Source organism: Bos indicus, chromosome 12 (assembly GCF_029378745.1).
Source record: "Bos indicus isolate NIAB-ARS_2022 breed Sahiwal x Tharparkar chromosome 12, NIAB-ARS_B.indTharparkar_mat_pri_1.0, whole genome shotgun sequence".
NCBI classification, from domain to species: domain Eukaryota; kingdom Metazoa; phylum Chordata; class Mammalia; order Artiodactyla; family Bovidae; genus Bos; species Bos indicus.
Genome location: NC_091771.1, coordinates 64,073,079 through 64,092,252, shown reverse-complemented (window position 1 = coordinate 64,092,252; position 19,174 = coordinate 64,073,079).

Sequence of the window (19,174 nt, the reverse complement as noted above, 5' to 3'; positions counted from 1 at the left end):
CAGCAGCCCACCAGGCTCCCCCGTCCCTGGGATTCTCCAGGCAAGAACACTGGAGTGGGTCACCATTTCCTTCTCCAATGCATGAAAGTGAAAAGTGAAAGTGAAGTCGCTCAGTTGTGTCCGACCCTCAGTGACCCCATGGACTGCAGCCTACAAGGCTCCTCTGTCCATGGGATTTTCCAGGCAAGAGTCTTAACCAATTAATCATTTTTCTTATAAAATTTTCCTATTCCAACATTTATTTTAGTTATACTCTGCCTTTCATGTGATTTATAGCTGGTTTCTGTTTACCCATTATCTATTTATTCCCTTCTTTCTTCAAATCTCTCTGAACCCATGTCTCCTTAGTTTAACTGATAGTTTACTTTCAATTTCATTCAAGGTATGTATACACAAACAATAAAAATGCACAGGATTTGGACAATAGTTATATTCCCAAAGAACATTCAAAGTTTAGAGTTGCCTGCATTGAAAATAAATGTATGCTCAGTCTACTCTAAAAATGTGTTTTCACTTAACTAAATTAATTAAAATTTGCTTCCATTCAAAAAATATAAGGGCCCACTTGATTAAATTCTCACAGCTTCTCCATAAAGTTGTGTATTTATGGACACCAAATCCTAGAGGATCTTTGATAAATTTCAATATATCTGGAAGGGTGTCTTAAGAAAATTAATCATATATTTTCAAAAACAATTGAAGAAACTGGTGGTGTTTAATCTGGAAAAGAGGAATACTATAGTCGGGGTGTGTGCTCAATCTTGTCTGACTCTTTCTGAAACCATGAACTGCAGCTGTCAGTCTCCTGTGTTCAGTGGGATTTTCCAGACCAGAATACTGGAGTGAGTTGCCATTTTCTCCTCCAGGGGATTTTTCCAAGCCAGGGATGGAACCCACATTGCTTGCATCTCCTGTACTGGCAGGCAGATTCTTTATGAATGTGCCACCTAGGAAGCCTGGAATATTTGAGCATAATATTATAGCTCTTATAGGTACTCTAGGGCCCATAATTAAGCTCAAATATTTGAATAAATTTCCTTGAAAAATTAGGTCGTGTTATCTCAATGAGAATAACTGGTAATAATAATTGAAATCATAAAGAAATGGAAATTAATTCATCATATGGAAGAACTGGCCTTCCCAGGTGACTCAGTGGTAACAAACCCACCTACCAATGTGGGAGCCACAGGAGATTTGAGTTCGATCAATGGGTCAGGAAGATCACTTGGAGAAGTATATGGCAACCTACTCTAGTATTACTTCTAGGATAATCCTATGGACAGAGGAGCCTGGTGAGGGACAGTTAAAGTGCTCACAAAATAATAACAAATGAAACGTCTATTAGTTGACCATAATTGAAATTGGCCAGCTTGGGAGCTTTTGGATCTCTTTTCAGTGGAAATATTGAGGTTGGATGGTCATGTACTGATATAACTCAAACATAAATGGGTGATATTGGACTGTGTGATAGATTCTTTTGTATCTTTCCAGTCCTAAGATAGTAAGAATCTATTAAATATTTTTAGTCTCCTCCTATTTCTAGTCTTGTATCATTTTAAGTGCCATTGTAGGTTTATAATAGAATTACAGTATCCCAGTAAGATTAGTTCTTCATAAAACTGATGAATAGCCTCAAGGCAATACTACAAGATGACTTGCATAAAGAAAAATCGAGACTTTCAATAATGGAAAATATGATAGTTTAGAAAATTAAAAATAATACCAAATGATTAAATTCACTGGCAGTTCACAAACTGAAATATAAAAATGATATAATAGAAAGCTACTTGCTTCACTGAATAAACAGCAGTCCCAATTTACTGAAAATAAAGCAATTATTATAGGAGAAAACATTTCCTATCATTTAAGGAGCTACCCAGGGGACCACCATGCCATGGCATTTTATGAGATTATAATTCTAGGTTAAATTACTATTTTTTTTAATAGGGTTAAGTTTAAATTAGGAGTTATTTGTAAAATGATAAATCAAATGGTTGGATGGATAAACATTTATTGATATCCTACAAGCTAGATAGCATATTGGAGAAGGCAATGGCACCCCACTCCAGTACTCTTGCCTGGAAAATCCCATGGATGGAGGAGCCCAGTAGGCTGCAGTCCATAGGGTCGCATGAGTCAGCCACGACTGAGCGACTTCACTTTCACTTTTCACTTTCATGCATTGGACAGGGAAATGGCAACCCACTCCAGTGTTCTTGCCTGGAGAATCCCAGGGACGGGGGAGCCTGGTGGGCTGTCATCTCTGGGGTCGCACAGAGTCGGACACGACTGAAGCGACTTAGCAGCAGATAGCATATTGAAAAGCAGAGACATTACTGTGCCAACAAAGGTCCAACTAGTCAAGGCTATGGTTTTTCCTGTGGTCATGTATGGATGTGAGGGTTGGATTGTAAGGAAGGCTGAGCACCGAAGAATTGATGCTTTTGAACTGTGGTGTTGGAGAAGACTCTTGAGAGTCCCTTGGACTGCAAGGAGATCCAACCAGTCCATTCTGAAGGAGATCAGCCCTGGGATTTCTTTGGAAGGAATGATGCTAAAGCTGAAACTCCAGTACTTTGGCCACCTTATGTGAAGAGTTGACTCATTGGAAAAGACTCTGATGCTGGGAGGGATTGGGGGCAGGAGGAGAAGGGGACGACAGAGGATGAGATGGCTGGATGGCATCACTGACTCGAGGGACGTGAGCCTGGGTGAACTCCGGGACTTGGTGATGGACAGGGAGACCTGGCATGCTGCGATTAATGGGGTCGCAAAGAGTTGGACAAGACTGAGTGACTGAACTGAACTGACTCTATGTTTTAGATTGATAACATGGTACATTGCCTATTTTAACAAAGCACTGAGGAAGCAATTGTTATCCTTATGAAAAAAGGGCAAAGCTCTATCAGAAATGATCCAGTAATGTTTTTACAATGAAAGTAATAAATGCAATAAAATATGACATATCACATACAGGACAAAGGGATCATGGGGGAAAAGTTCCCTCTGGGTCACTTAGATCAGACAGCAGACAGAAGGAATTTAATACCAATTTTGGTCTGTCACTATGACATGGGAAACTAAAGGAACTGGAGGAGAGAGGGGTTTTCCTGAAAGAATCATAGAGATAAGAGAGACCAAAGATGGTAAATATCCTCATAATGGTGGGATTTGGGAAAGAGGCAAGAATGTCTAGAGAGGATTTCCAAGAAGCTTTCTGAGAATTCTGCTCAATAAGAACTGAAGGCCCATTTAAGGAAGTCTTATTTTTTTTTAATGCAATCCTTCATTGTTTCTGGAGTCATATTTGTGCTTGTATTGTTATACTGAATGTATATAAGTTTATATAATATTCAGTTCAGTTCAGTTCAGTCCCTCAGTCATGTCCGACTCTTTGCGACCCCATGAATCGCAGCACGCCAGGCCTCCCTGTCCATCGCCAATTCCCAGAGTTCACTCAAACTCATGTCCATCGAGTTGGTGATGCCATCCAGCCATCTCATCCTCTGTCGTCCCCTTCTCCTCCTGCCCCCAATCCCTCCCAGCATCAGGGTCTTTTCCAGTGAGTCAGCTCTTCGCATCAGGTGGCCAAAGTACTGGAGTTTCAGCTTCAGCATCATTCCTTCCAAAGAAATCCCAGGGTGGGATTCAGAATGGACTGGTTGGATCTCCTTGCAGTCCAAGGGACTCTCAAGAGTCTTCTCCAACACCACAGTTCAAAAGCATCAATTCTTCAGCACTCAGCTTTCTTCACCGTCCAACTCTCACATCCATACATGACCACAGGAAAAATCATAGCCTTGACTAGATGGACCCTTGTTGACAAAGTACTGTCTCTGCTTCTGAATATGCTATCTAGGTTGGTTGTAACTTTCCTTCCAAGGAGTAAGCGCCTTTTATTTTCATGGCTGCAATCACCATCTGCAGTGATTGTGGAGCCAAAAAATTCTGTCACTGTTTCCCCATTTATTTCCCATGAAGTGATGGGACCAGATGTCATGATCTTGGTTTTCTGAATGTTGAGCTTTAAGCCAACTTTTTCACTCTCCTATTTCACTTTCATCAAGAGTCTTTAGTTCCTCTTCACTTTCTGCCCTAAGGGTGGTGTCATCTGCATATCTGAGGTTACTGATATTTCTTTCAGAAATTTTGATTCCAGCTTGTGCTTCCTCCAGCCCAGCGTTTCTCGTGATGTACTCTGCATATAAGTTAAATAAGCAGGGTGACAATATACAGCCTTGACGAATTCCTTTTCCTATTTGGAACCAGTCGTTGTTGCATGTTCAGTTCTAACTGTTGCTTCCTGACCTGCATACAGGTTTCTGAAGAGGCAGGTAAGGTGGTCTGGTATTCCCATCTCTTTCAGAATTTTCCACAGTTTACTGTGATCCACACAATCAAAGGTTTTGGTGTAATCAATAAAGCAGAAATAGATGATTTTATGGAACTCTCTTGCTTTTTTGATGATCCAGTGAATGTTGGCAATTTGATCTCTGGTTCCTCTGCCTTTTCTAAAACCAGGTTGAACATCTGCAAGTTCACAGTTCATGTACTGTTGAATCCTGGCTTGGAGAATTTTGAGCATTAGTTTTCTAGCGTGTGAGATGACTGCAATTGTGCGGTAGTTTGAGCATTATTTTGCATTGCCTTTCTTGGGGATTGGAATGAAAACTGACATTTTCCAGTCCTGTGGCCACTGCTGAGTTTTCCAAATTTGCTGGCATATTGAGTGCAGCACTTTCACAGCATCATCTTTCAGGATTTGAAGTAGCTCAACTGGAATTCCATCACCTCCAGTAGCTTTGTTTGTAGTGATGCTTCCTAAGGCCCACTTGACTTCACATTCCAGGATGTCTGGCTCTAGGTGAGTGATCACACCATCATGATTATCTGGGTCGTGAAGACCTATTTTGTACAGATCTTCTGTGTATTCTTGCCACCTCCTCTTAATATCTTCTGCTTCTGTTAGTTCCCTAGCATTTCTGTCTTTTATCAAGCCCATCTTTGCATGAAATGTTCCCTTGGTATCTCTAATTTTCTTGAAAAGATCTCTAGTCTTTCCCATTGTTTTCCTCTATTTCTTTGCACTGATCGCTGAGGAAGGCTTTTTTGTCTCTCCTTGCTATTCTTTGGAACTCTGCATTCAGATGTTTATATCTTTCCTTTTCTCCCTGGCATTTCACTTCTCTTCTTTTCACAGCTATTTGTAAGGCCTCCCCAGACAGCAGTTTTGCTCTTTTGCATTTCTTTTCCATGAGGATGGTCTTGATCCCTGTCTCCTGTACAATGTCACGAACCTCTGACCATAGTTCATCAAGCACTCTATCTATCAGATCTAGTCCCTTAAATCTATTTCTCACTTCCACTATATAATCATAAAGGATTTGATTTAGGTCATACCTGAATGGTTTAGTGGTTTTTCCTACTTTCTTCAATTTAAGTCGGAATTTAGCAATAAGGAGTTCATGACCTCAGCCACAGTCATCTCCCGGTCTTGTTTTTGCTGATTGTATAGAGCTTCTCCACCTTTGGCTGCAAAGAATATAATCAATATGATTTCGGTGTTGACCATCTGGTGATGTCCATGTGTAGAGCCTTCTCTTGTGTTGTTGGAAGAGAGTGTTTGCTATGACCAGTGCATTCTCTTGGTAAAACTCTATTAGTCTTTTGCCTGCTTCACTCCATATTCCAAGGTCAAATTTGCCTGTTACCCCAGGTGTTTCTTGACTTCCTACTTTTGCATTCCAGTCCCCTGTAATGAAAAGGACATCTTTTTTGGGTGTTAGTTCTAAAAGGTCTTGTAGGTCTTCATAGAACCGTTCAACTTCAGCTTCTTCAGCATTACTGGTTGGGGCATACACTTGGATTACTGTGATATTGAATGGTTTGCCTTGGAAATGAACAGAGATCATTCTGTCGTTTTTGAGATTGCATCCAAGTACTGCATTTCGGACTCTTTTGCTGACCATGATGGCTACTCCATTTCTTCTAAGGGATGCCTGCCCGCAGTAGTAGATATAATGGTCATCTGAGTTAAATTCACCCATTCCAGTCCATTTTAGTTTGCCGATTCCTAGATTGTCGACGTTCACTTTTGCCATCTCCTGTTTGACCACTTCCAGTTTGCCTTGATTCATGGACCTGACATTCCAGGTTCCTATGCAATATTGCTCTTTACTGCATTGGACCTTGCTTTTATCACCAGTCACATTCACAACTGGGTATTGTTTTTGTTTTGGCTCCATCCCTTCATTCTTTCTGGAGTTATTTCTCCACTGATCTCCAGTAGCATATTGGGCACCTACTGAGCTGGGGAATTCCACTTTCAGTATCCTATCATTTTGCCTTTTCATACTGTTCATGGGGTTCTCAAGGCAAGAATACTTAAGTGGTTTGCTATTCCCTCCTCCAGTGGACCACATTCTGTCAGACCTTCTCCACCATGACCCGCCCATCTTGGGTGGCCCCACACGGCTTGGCTTAGTTTCATTCAGTTAGACAAGGCTGTGGTCCGTGTGATTAGATTGACTACTTTTCTGTGATTATGGTTTCAGTGTGTCTGCCCTCTGATGCCCTGTCACAACACCTACCGTCTTACTTGGGTTTCTCTTATATAATATTACCACATGCAGATATTGAACCAGAATCCAACATTTATAATTGATTTTCTTCTAATATAATTCTAATTACAAAATCCAAGTTATCTCTGCAGACTTTATTTTATAGTTTATTTTCATCCAGATGTTCTCAGAAAAAATTTTCCCAAGTAATTACCTTCAGGAAATAATTTGAAGTTTTGTGCCTTTGGACTAGCATAAACATAAACTGCATTCTACAACATAAAAGAAAAGCACAGTGTTTAATTATACTTGGTTATGAGATTAAAAAGATTAAAAATCTATTAAAATAAACACTATAAAGTAAGTAAGAATCATGACCTATTTTTGAACCTTTAAAAGCAACATAACTTAAAATAGTTGCAGGTAATCAACTTCTATGTGAGAGTCATTCCCTTCTTCACACAAAGATATATGCAGAGTTGGAAATAGCTTTGTTTTTTGGTAGTTTACTGACTCCCTGCTGTATATCTTCACCTGAAGTAGCATTTTAGAACAATTAGTAACTGTAGAGATGATTATAATGTCACAAATGTGGGATTATGACTTTCGCTAAAGAATAAACAGCAGGAGGAGAAAGCCTATTAAGGAGTAAATATCCTATTTCCAGAAAAGTATGGTGTACAGTTAGAAAGAAATGGGAGCAAGAGAGAACAGAAAGGCTCAGTTATAAACACTTATAAATTTTTATATTACTGGTAGTTTTTAGCAGGAAAACATTTCTATTAAGCAGTTCACTGATAATAAACAAAAAATTTGAAAAACACTGAAATTTTGAGATGTTACCCTTTTGGGGGGAAGGAGAACCAAATGTTTTTAGAATAGCAAAAACAACAAATATCAAAGAGGTAAGATAGTAATAGGGGCTTCCCAGATGGAGCTAGTGGTAAAGAACCTGTCTGCCAATGCAGGAGATGTAAGAGACATGGGTTCAATCCCTGGATTGGGAAGAGCCCCTGGAAGAGGGCACAGCAACCCACTCCAGTGTTCTTGCCTGGAGAATCCCTTGGACAGAGGAGCCTGGTGGGCGACAGTCCATAGGGTCGCAAAGAGTGGGACAAGAATGAAGGAATTTAGCACAAAGGCAAGACATTACTAAACAAGTCTGAAAAATATTAAATGTATTTGTAACTATTAACTTTGAATTGCTAAGCATACTTAGTAACTTGAGTGAAAAGGTCTGCTGAAACATATGAAAAGCAAAATAGATATCAAGAATCTTGAAATATTTACCTCAGCCATTTCATAAAGTGAACCAGATTAAACAAGGAATGAGTAGAATCAAGATTCAGACTGTGCAAAAATTTTTTCTTAATGTAGATCATTATTAGTTTTCAAATAATATCACAAGACAAAGATTAACAGACAGATATTTACCTGTGGTGGATTCATTTTGATATTTGGCAAAACTAATACAATTATGTAAAGTTAAAAAAAAAAAAAACAGGTATTTAGATATACACAAAAAGGTGGGGACTCAGGAGTCAGTTGAGGTCAATTTATAGAAAAGAAAGGAATTAGGTAATGTTTTGGAGGAAGTTGCATCCAAACACAATTATCTCTTAAAGTCTTTTGTCTTTAATTTGCTAAATTATATAGAACAGTCTTGTGGACTCTGTGGGAGAGGGAGAGGCTGGGATGATTTGGGAGAATGGCATTGAAACATGAATAATACCATATAGGAAAAGAGTCGCCAGTCCAGGTTCGATGAACGATACTGGATGCTTGGGGCTGGTGCACCGGGACGACTCAGAGGGATGGTACAGGGAGGGAGGAGGAAGGAGGGTCCAGGATGGGGAATACGTGTATACCTGTGGTGGATTCATGTTGATATATGGCAAAACCAATACAATATTGTAAAGTTTAAAAATAAAATTAAAAAAAAAAACATTTTCAACTGCACACACACACACACAAAAACACAAATATCCATTCCCAGTGACTGAAAAGGAATTTTTAAACTATTTGAAGGAAAATATCATTGTATCAGTCAGGGTTCTCCAGAGAAACAGAACCAACAGAATATGTGCGTGTATATGTATGTGTATACATATACATATATACATGCACAGAGACTGATTTTAAGAAACTAGCTTATACAATTGAGGGGACTGGCAATTCCAAAATCTGTAGGACAGGTTAGCAGAGTAGAAATTCAGATAGAAATTGATACTGTAGATATGAGATAGATTTTCTTCTCTAGGACAGCTCAGGTTTTGCTCTTATGGATTTTCAGTGGGACTGAAGCCCAGCCACACTGGGTAACCATCTAGGTTAACAGCAACACTTACATTGGTGTTTGATTAAATAACTAAGTACTTATCGTAACTAAGTTGAGACATAAAACTAACCATCACAATTAGGTTGAATCTTCTGGACTGTGTGAAGGGATTTGGAGTTTATCCTAAATGCAGTGAGAAACCTCTGCTGGATAGTAGACAGTAGCCAGATGGAAGGAGATGTCATGATTATAAACCTGGAGCCAAACACCAAGACATTTATCTTTTCTGCTTATGATAGTGGTTTGGAATGGGGATGGGCATTTTTTGACAGTGATCAAGTAAATAGAACATGAACTCATTTACTTAAAAAACCTTCCCAAGCATCTGAACAAAATTATCAATCACAATAGCATGTCTTCCCAGAAAGATAGTTCATTTCTAAAATTGTTTATAGGATAATTTACCAAAATACTCGAGTAAAAATGCCTGGACATTTCCTTAGACTGCCTTTTGCTTTGTTGCTTTTTAAATGTGCAAATTATTTTTTAAAAAAGAAATTCAGATAAAACCAATGTATCCCAGATTTTGAAAATAAATGTACATTGATTTTTTTAGTAAAATCAGATTTATCTAATCACTGCAAATATGCTGCATATGTATTTTAATAGCTAAACATAAATTGAAGTTTACAGATATAAGTAGAATGTTCATTATATTCCATGTCAATTCATACAATGGACCATCAACACAAGGAAACTAGCTTTAACAATTATGAAACCCAGGGTTAGAATAAAAATGTAGATGCAATAAAATATAATGATTTTTATGAAATTCCTATTCAGTATTATTTAAGCTAAAATATTGTCTGTAATTCTTTTCTAATAAGTGTAATTAATATTATTTTTCTCCCTTTCCTAGCTATACTGAAATTATGTACTACTGTCACAAAGATAATTTTAAAACTAATAAAAATATTCTTTAAATTATAGAAACTGTTTTCTTGATATGAGTTACCTAGCTTATAAAAATCATAATTCTTTATATGCATATTGAACTCTTTCCCTAAGAACTCAAAGAACTTTAATTAAAAAATAATTACATTGTTATAATTTATATAACACTTTTTCTTCCTTCACTTCTGGGATACTAATCTTTATTTGATTGGAAATATGGTATTTTGATTGCATGTGCTTTTATTATTTGTGATGTCTTATGTGAAAGTAACACAGTGATTCATTTGTTGTTTCGTTGTTTAGTCACTAATTCATGTCCAACTCTTTGCGACCCCAAGGACTGTAGCCCACCAGACTCGGGCCAAGAATACTCAAGTGGATTGCCATTGCCTTCTCCAGGGAATCTTCCTGACCCAGGGATTGAACTTGTGTCTCCTGCATTGGCAGATGGGTTCTTTACCACCGAGCCACCAGGGAAGCCAATGATTCATTACATTTATAAAAATAGTGTATTTTCTGATAAAGGAAATGTGGGGCATGTTTCCAGATCCTAGCAGGCCTTTCAATACCAGAATTTTGCTTTTAATTCACAATCATGATTCTATGGTAGGAGGTTGCATAGACGGCAAAGATATGTGGAAATGGGCAGTACAGAGTATATACAAAATACACAGTGAGGTCGCTGGTAAAGGCATTAAGTCCATCATAACCAGTGTACTTTCTTTTGGAATAGATACAGACCTGTATAAATGGACTCAATCATTATAAGGAACTCAATTGACTACTTTAATGGGAACAACTGCTGAAGTCACAGGAAACCTTGGTTTGTGTGGATGGTTGTTTGACATTAACACTGTACTCCAGCCTGACCCAGAGAGACTATCTTCAAAAACTGCTTCCCATGGTGTAATTCAACTCATTCTGTGTGGTTGGTTCCCTACTGAGTCCATCTGTAGCTTCTCTATTTGCTTTTGGAGACCTTTGACTTCAGAAGGTACTGTGAAGAAAAATCAAAAAGAATTTAAGAATTATAGATGCTTCATAACCTCAACATTAAAAAGTAAAGTAACTGTGTTAGTATTAGTAATGTAGAACTCATTGGTCATACAGACTAAAGTAAGAAAAGCCTACAGGCTGAATGTCGCAGTAAGTAATAATTCAAATCAGTAAAGTTCTGTTATTTTAAAGATATTTTTCAAAGCATAACTATAGCTTTGAAATGTTCAAAAGTATGTTGTAAACTAGTCCTGTGCTTAATACAGTATTTGAAATACTGCCCACAAAATTGATAGTAAAATATTTTAATCTTTTAGATTGTATTTGTTTTGATTTGGACAGTGTAATTATCTCAACATTATAGAAACAATAATTTCCTGATTTATCCAGAGATTTGCAATAGGAAGTTAAAAAAGAAAACTTGCCAAGTGCTTTCTATTGTTTTCATAAAATAGCAGAGGCAGACTCATCTATTCACTCATGCATTTAATAAATGCTATGAGATTTCTTGTCATGTACCAGGAATACTGCTAGATGCTTGGAATAAAATGTTGAGCAAAAAATACAATCCCTGCTGCTATGGAACTTCTGATCTAATTTATACATCAGCATTGGGAAAAAGATATAACAATAAACATATATCTGCAGAAGGGTTTTGTTTGTTTTCTGTGACAATGCTTTGCACATAATTAGTGCTCAATGAACATTTTTGAATGAATAAATGAATGAGTGAGTGAATTGGAGGAAAACAGTGAAAGTGAAAGTCACTCAGTCGTGTATGACTCTTTGGGACCCCATGCACTATACAGCCCATGGAATTCTTCAGGGCCAGAATACTAGAGTGGGTTGCTCATCCCTTCTCCAGGGGATCTTCCCAACCCCGGGATCGAACCCAGGTCCCCCGCATTGCAAGCTGATTCTTTACCAGCTGAGCCACCAGAAAAGCCCAATGAGTGAGTGAATTGTAGGAAAACAATGATAGGTTTGACACCATTTAAGGTTTGAGGTAGTGAGATCCTTTGCTGGAGAAGTTGGAAATGGTGTCTGAGTTCAGTTTATCATTGGACCTTGAAGGTTTTTGCTATTTCAGAGTTTTATCACCTAAGTCATTGAAAGCTACTCAGTATTTTAAGTGACACAATATCCTATTCACCCACGTATTAAAAAAAATTGTTTCCTCTGGAAAAATCTCTACTAGCCTCCATTTAAAGGAGATCTCTATCAGTATTTATTCTTAGATGATTTATATTTATCATATCCTAATATTTATATATATATATGTGCGTGTGTGTGTGAAATATCTGGGCTTCTCTGGTAGCTCAATTGGTAAAGAATCTGCCTGAAATGCAGAAGATCCCAGCTCAATTCCTGGATCAGGAAGATATGCTGGACAAAGGATAGGCTACCCACTCCCGTATTCTTGGGCGTCCCTGGTGGCTTATTAAATAGTTTACCTTAGTCCCTTTTTACTACATGATATTTGTATTTTGTCTGTCAACTTGAAAAGCTATCAGCTGCAAGTAGCAAAAGTTGAATTAATACGGGCTTAAACTATGCAAAGATTTATTATTCTACTTAACAAGAAGGCTGTGGGGGTGGAGCAGCTGCTGGCATCAGTTCGTCTGCTCAACAAATCACCCAGGATCTGTTCTTTTATTCTCCTCTATGGTTCCTAGCATTTGACTTTGTCCTTCTTTTATCACCTAATGATTATAATAAGACCACCACATTTGTAGTATCAAATCTATTTCAAATAAGATAATATAGCAAAAGCAGCAAGATAAAGCTCGTTTCTTCCATGTGTGTAAGGAAATAAATGTTTTGCCAAAAGCTTCCCAGCACTTTTGCCTTTTAAGTTTTGCTGGCTGAAGCTGGGCATGTTGTTAACATGAAGGAAATTGGTGTGGGTGTGGGGAGGAGGAAGCTAGGAGAGGACAGCGAAGAGTTGTAAATCATTGTGGTCTTCTGTGTGTATTCTTGGAGAAGAAAATGGCAACCCACTCCAGTATTCTTGCCTGGAGAGCCCGATGGACAGAGGAGCCCGGCAGGCTACAGTCCATGGCATCACAAAAGTCGGACACAACTTAGCAACTAAACTACTAGCACCACCATGTGTATTCTACTATTCTTAGTTCCTTGACTCTGTGAGGACTTTAAACACTTAAACTAATTTATCTTGCTATGAATATGATTGTGCCTAGTTCTGTTGAATAGTCTGAAATGGAATCATATTGGATCATCTTTTCTGTGCTTAAAAGCTACCTCTTGTGGTCTGGGGAATTAGCAATGATTGATTTAAAACAGAGGAAAGAGGAAACCACACCATCAGTCCTTCTTAAAAGTGGTTCTGAATCATTTGTTGAGTTAAATGATATCTAACAATCTGCTGTTTATTTGTCAGGCTTCCCTACTAATTGTAGACCCAAATAGCAAATTATGCTGTATTATTATTACCAATGGATTCATATAGATTTTTAATACTGCCACAGACCCTAAATAAAATACCAAATTTTTATCAGATTTTTTTGAAGTATTAAAACTGACAAGAGTATAGAAAACCAACTTCTTTTGCAAAGACAATAATTATAGCACATCTGGCATCATTTCTGCTAGCCCTGCTGTTTTGCCTCAGTGGGGACTTGGGCTCCAGATGTTGTAGATGCAGTTGGATGGTCACCCACAGTCTGTCACCCCAAGGCACACGAGCCAGAGCCAAAAGCGAATCAGAACGTCTGATGCCAAAAATGTTCAGAACAGCAGAAGTACCTCAAAAACAAATGCTCAGGTCCTGAATGATCAAAAGTCCATTTTATAGAAGTGTTTCCTTCATAAATTATTCAAATAAAATATACATTGCTTATTCCTGTTTCTAGAAAACATCTATAAATTTTATTATGAGGTTTATTAGCATTATAAAATACAAGATTATAAATATTATCTTTTATTTTATCATCTAGATCCAACAGAAAGTTATTTTATTTAAAGTAAAGTTAGTATCTATATTTCTATATGTATGTGAAGTTGCTCAGTCGTATCCGACTCTTTGTGATCCCATGGACTATAGTCTACCAGACTTCTCTGTCCATGGGATTTTCCAGGCAAGAATACTGGAGTGAGTTGCCATTTCCTTCTCCAGGGGATCTTCCTGACCCAGGGATCAAACCCAGGTCTCCTGCATTGCAGGCAGATGCTTTACCCTCTGAGCCACCAGGGATATCTGGAAAGTAAGTGTGCTTAAAATATCATAAAACATATTTTGGGGAATAAAGGTAATTTTACTGTATTGTGTTCCCTCTTCTCTGACAGCTCAAGAAAATTTCATTAATAATTGCCTCTGGAAAACCAAGGTTTAGACTTGTTAATTGTCCTTTTCCTAATTTGATACAATACCATAATAAGACACATCTCTATTTTTTTCTTATTGAAATCACATGCTAAATTACTACACTTCCCTTTAATCTATTTCCTTCTATATTGTTTAGCTCTCCTGCTAACTACTTATCATAATATCATGATTAAAAGTAAATTAAGGAAATCCCCTGGTGATCCCACAGTAAGGACTCTGTGCTTTCATTGCCAAAGGTACAGGTTCAATCCCTGGTCTGGGAATTAAGATCCATGAAGCCACACGGCAAGGTGAAAACATAAAGTTTGATTTAAGAAAAAAAAAAAAGTAAATTAATACAGTAATTAATTCAGAAGGTATGATTAAAAGTGAAATAATCTTCTAATATGTTTACATATTATAATTCATTTCATATTTAATCCACTCACAACTTCTATATTAGTGTCCCATTGCTGCTATGACAAATTAACACAATCCAACATAATCTCTCCATTTCAAGGTCATTGACTCAATTACACTTATTTAATTGTGTAGCTTTACAATGAAAAGTTACATATTCATAAATTTGGAGGATTAAAACAGGAACATTTTTTGGCCTCCATTATTCTACACACCCAACCTTCTCGTTCAGTTGTTACATAAAATTATTGTATAATTATATGATATTATAGTTAGTTATGTGAGGGAAAACTAATGGAGAATCACATAACTAACTATAACTATAAACTCACATAACTTAACTGTTACCAACCAGATGTTGACCATCTAGAGATGAGCTGAAAACATATACATAAAAAAATTGAAGAAATAAAGTGTGTGCAGTCAATTTTATATACTTTATTCCAGGAAAATGTACTGATTCTTACTTCATTAATAATTTTTGTGGCTTGAATTTTTCTTAACCACAGAGATTTAAATGTAGAAGATTATAAAAGAAAATGCTGATTTTCACAGAAGCAGTTGTAAGAAGTAGAAACTAAGAAACTGATCATCTTCCTGGGGCCAAGGGTTAAATCCCAAAGAGTCAATAACCTCTTAAAGTCATATGTAAATTTTAAGGTCACAGGTAGAAACCTTATTGAAATTTTACCATATCCCTAAGGGATATGGATTCCCCAACCAAACTCAGTACCAATGTGGAACAAAGAAAAGCAAAATTACCATAAATGTTAAAATTTACTTAATCCCATTAAAGAAACACAACAGGATGACTGATTTACATTTCAGAAATACTTCTATGCAAGATTCCTCAAATAAAGTGATTATTTGTTTCAAACAGGAAGCACTTGCTATCTGAAATATTTGCTTGCATGAAATACTGTACCAATGATACCAAATGCAGTTTTTCTCTGTTATTAAACTGGCAACATTCTCTTGGAGACACTAAATCATTTGCTAATAATTTCATAATTTTATACATAAAAGAGACCATTCTATACACAGTAAGCATTATGAAAAAACATATTAAAAATATGTTCATGTGGTAGAGCTTCAACGTTGAAACTTGAGTGGGGTTTGTGGTTATACATTCAGTTCAGTTCAGTTAATCAGTTGTGTCCGACACTTGCGACCCCATAAACTGCAGCACGCCAAGCCTCCCTGTCCATCACCAACTCCGGGTTCCACCCAACCCATGTCCTTCGAATCAGTGATGTCATCCAACCATCTCATCTTCGGTCATCCCCTTCTCCTCCTGCCCTCAATCTTTCCCAGCATCAGGGTCTTTTCAAATGAGTCAGCTTTTTGCATCAGGTGGCCAAGTATTGGAGTTTCAGCTTCAACATCAGTCCTTCCAATGAACACCCAGGACTGATCTCCTTTAGGAAGGACTGGTTGGATCTCCTTGCAGTCCAAGGGACTCTCAAGAGTCTTCTCCAACACCATAGTTTAAAAGCATCAATTCTTCTGCGCTCAGCTTTCTTTATAGTCCAACTATCACATCCATACATGACCACTGGAAAAACCACAGCCTTGACTAGACAGAACTTAGTTGGCAAAGTAATGTCTCTGCTTTTTAATATGCTGTCTATGTTGGCCATAACTTTCCTTCCAAGGAGTAAGCATCTTTTTATTTCATGGCTGCAGTCACCATCTGCAGTGATTTTGGAGCCCAGAAAAATAAATCAGCCACTGTTTCCACTATTTCGCCATCTGATTCCTGTGAAGTGATGGGACCAGATGCCATGATCTTAGTTTTCTGATTTGAGCTTTAAGCCAACTTTTTCACTCGCCTCTTTCAATTTCATTAAGAGGCTCTTTAGTTCTTCTTAACTTTCTGCCATAAGGGTGGTGTCATCTGCATATCTGAGGTTATTGATATTTCTCCCAGCAATCTTGATTCCAGCTTGTGCTTCCTCCTGCCCAGTGTTTCTCATGATGTACTCTGCATATAAGTTAAATAAGCAGAGTGACAATATACAGCCTTGACGTACTCCTTTTCCTATTTGGAACCAGTCTGTTGTTCCATGTCCAGTTCTAACTGTTGCTTCCTGACCTGCATACAGGTTTCTCAAGTGGCAGGTCAGGTGGTCTAGTATTCCCATCTCTTTCAGAATTTTCCACAGTTGATCGTGATCCACATAGTCAAAGGCTTTGGCATAGTCAATAAAGCAGAAACAGATGTTTTTCTGGAACTCTCTTGCTTTTTTGATGATCCAGCAATTGTTGGCAATTTGATCTCTTGTTCTTCTGCCTTTTCAAAAATCAGCTTGAACATCTGAAAGTTCACAGCTCACATCTTGCTGAAACCTAGCTTGGAGAATTTTGAGCATTACTTTACCATCATGTGAAATGAATGCAATTGTGCAGTAGTTTGAGCATTCTTTGGCGTTGCTTTTCTTTGGGATTGGAATGAAAACTGACCTTTTCCAGTGCTGTGGCCACTGCTAAGTTTTCCAAATTTGCTGGCATATTGAGTGCAGCACTTTCACAGCATCATCTTTCAGGATTTGAAATAGCTCAACTGGAATTCCATCACCTCCACTAGCTTTGTTCGTAGTGATGCTTTCTAAGGCCCACTTGCCTTCACATTCCAGGATGTCTGGCTCTAGGTGAGTGATCACACCATCGTGATTATCTGGGTCATGAAGACCTATTTTTTTACAGTTCTTCTGTGTATTCTTGCCACCTCTTCTTAATATCTTCTGCTTCTGTTAGTTCCCTACCAGTTCTGTCTTTTATTGAGCCCATCTTTGCATGAAATGTTCCCTTGGTATCCCTAATTTTCTTGAAGAGATCTTTAGTCTTTCCCATTTTGTTTTTCTCTATGTCTTTGCACTGATCGCTGAGGAAGGCTTTCTTATCTCTTCTTGCTATTCTTTGGAACTCTTCATTCAGATGGGTATATCTTTCCTTTTCTTCTTTGCTTTTCACTTCCCTTCTTTTCACAGCTATTTGTAAGGCCTTGTCAGACAGCCATTTTGCTCTTTTGCATTTAATTTTCTTAGGGAAATTCTTGATTCCTGTCTCCTGTACAATGCTACGAACCTCCATCCATAGTTCATCAGGCACTCTATCAGATCTAGTCCCTTAAATCTATTTCTCACTTCCACTGTATAATCATAAGGGATTTGATTTAGGTCATAACTGAATGGTCTAGTGGTTTCCCCGATTTCTTCAATTTCATTCTGAATTTGGAAATAAGGAGTTCATGATCTGAGGCACAGTCAGCACCCAGTCTTGTATTTGCTGACTGTATAGAACTTCTCCATCTTTGGCTGCAGAGAGTATAATCAATCTGATTTCAGTATTGACCATCTGGTGATATCCAGGTGTAGAATATTCTCTTGTGTTGTTGGAAGAGTGTGTTTGCTATGGCCAGTGTGTTCTCTTGGCAGAACTCTACTAGCCTTTGCCCTGCCTCATTTTGTACTCCAAGGCCAAATATGCCTGTTACTCCAGGTGTTTCTTGACTTCCTACTTTTGCATTCCACTCCCCTATAATGAAAAGGACATCTTTTTTGGGTGTTAGTTCTAGAAGTTCTTGTAGGTCTTCATAGAACCGTTCAACTTCAGCTTCTTCAGCATTACTGGTTGGAGCATAGACTTGGATTACCATGATATTGAATGGTTTGCCTTAGAAACGAACAGAGATCATTCTGTCATTTTTGAGGCTGCATCCAAGTACTGCATTTTGGACTCATTTTTTGACTATGATGGCGACTCCCATTTCTTCTAAGGGATTCTTGCTGACAGAATGTGGTCCACTGGAGAAGGGAATGGCAAACCATTTCAGTATTCTTGCTTTGATAACCCCATGAACAGTAAGAAAGGGCAAAAAGATAGGACGCTGAAAGATGAACTTCCCAGGTCAGTAGGTGCCCAATATGCTACTGGAGACCAGAGGAGAAATAACTCGAGAAAGAAGGAAGGGATGGAGACAAAGCAAAACAACACCCAGTTGTGAATGGGACTGATGCTGTAAAAAGCAATATTGCATAGGAACCTGGAATGTTAGGTCCATGAATCAAGGGAAATTGGAAGTGGTCAAACAGGAGATGACAAGAGTGAACATCAGCATTCTAGGAATCAGTGAACTAAGATGGACTGGAATGGGTGAATTTAACTCAGATGACCATAATATCTTCTACAGTGGTTATACATTAGGCTGAAGTTAAAGCTGTATTTGGGCTGTCAGGAATACACACGTTTGACTAAAGACAATGTGGAGATTCTGTTGATAACTAACTAATTCTTATCATTCTTGTCTCACATTATTAACAATGCTACTTTGAATCTAATTGCATCCTGATTTTTATGAGTGTATAAATAAATTAAGAATATGGAGTGGGTTATTTTATAGTGTTGTCATTAGCTCTAGAATTTATGGAATCTCCTCTTCTTTACAAACAGAGATAGTCAGTTGTGAACATCATTTTAACTTTTGACTTCATTTTGCATTTATACAGCTTGAGGTATGCTTTTCCTATATGCTCTTCCATGGATCTCTACTTATCTTTCTCTATTTACTTTTGTTGGGAGTTAAGCTATGAAAAATTTAATATGACTATATATTTTTCTTTCTTTGAAATTTTGGATATA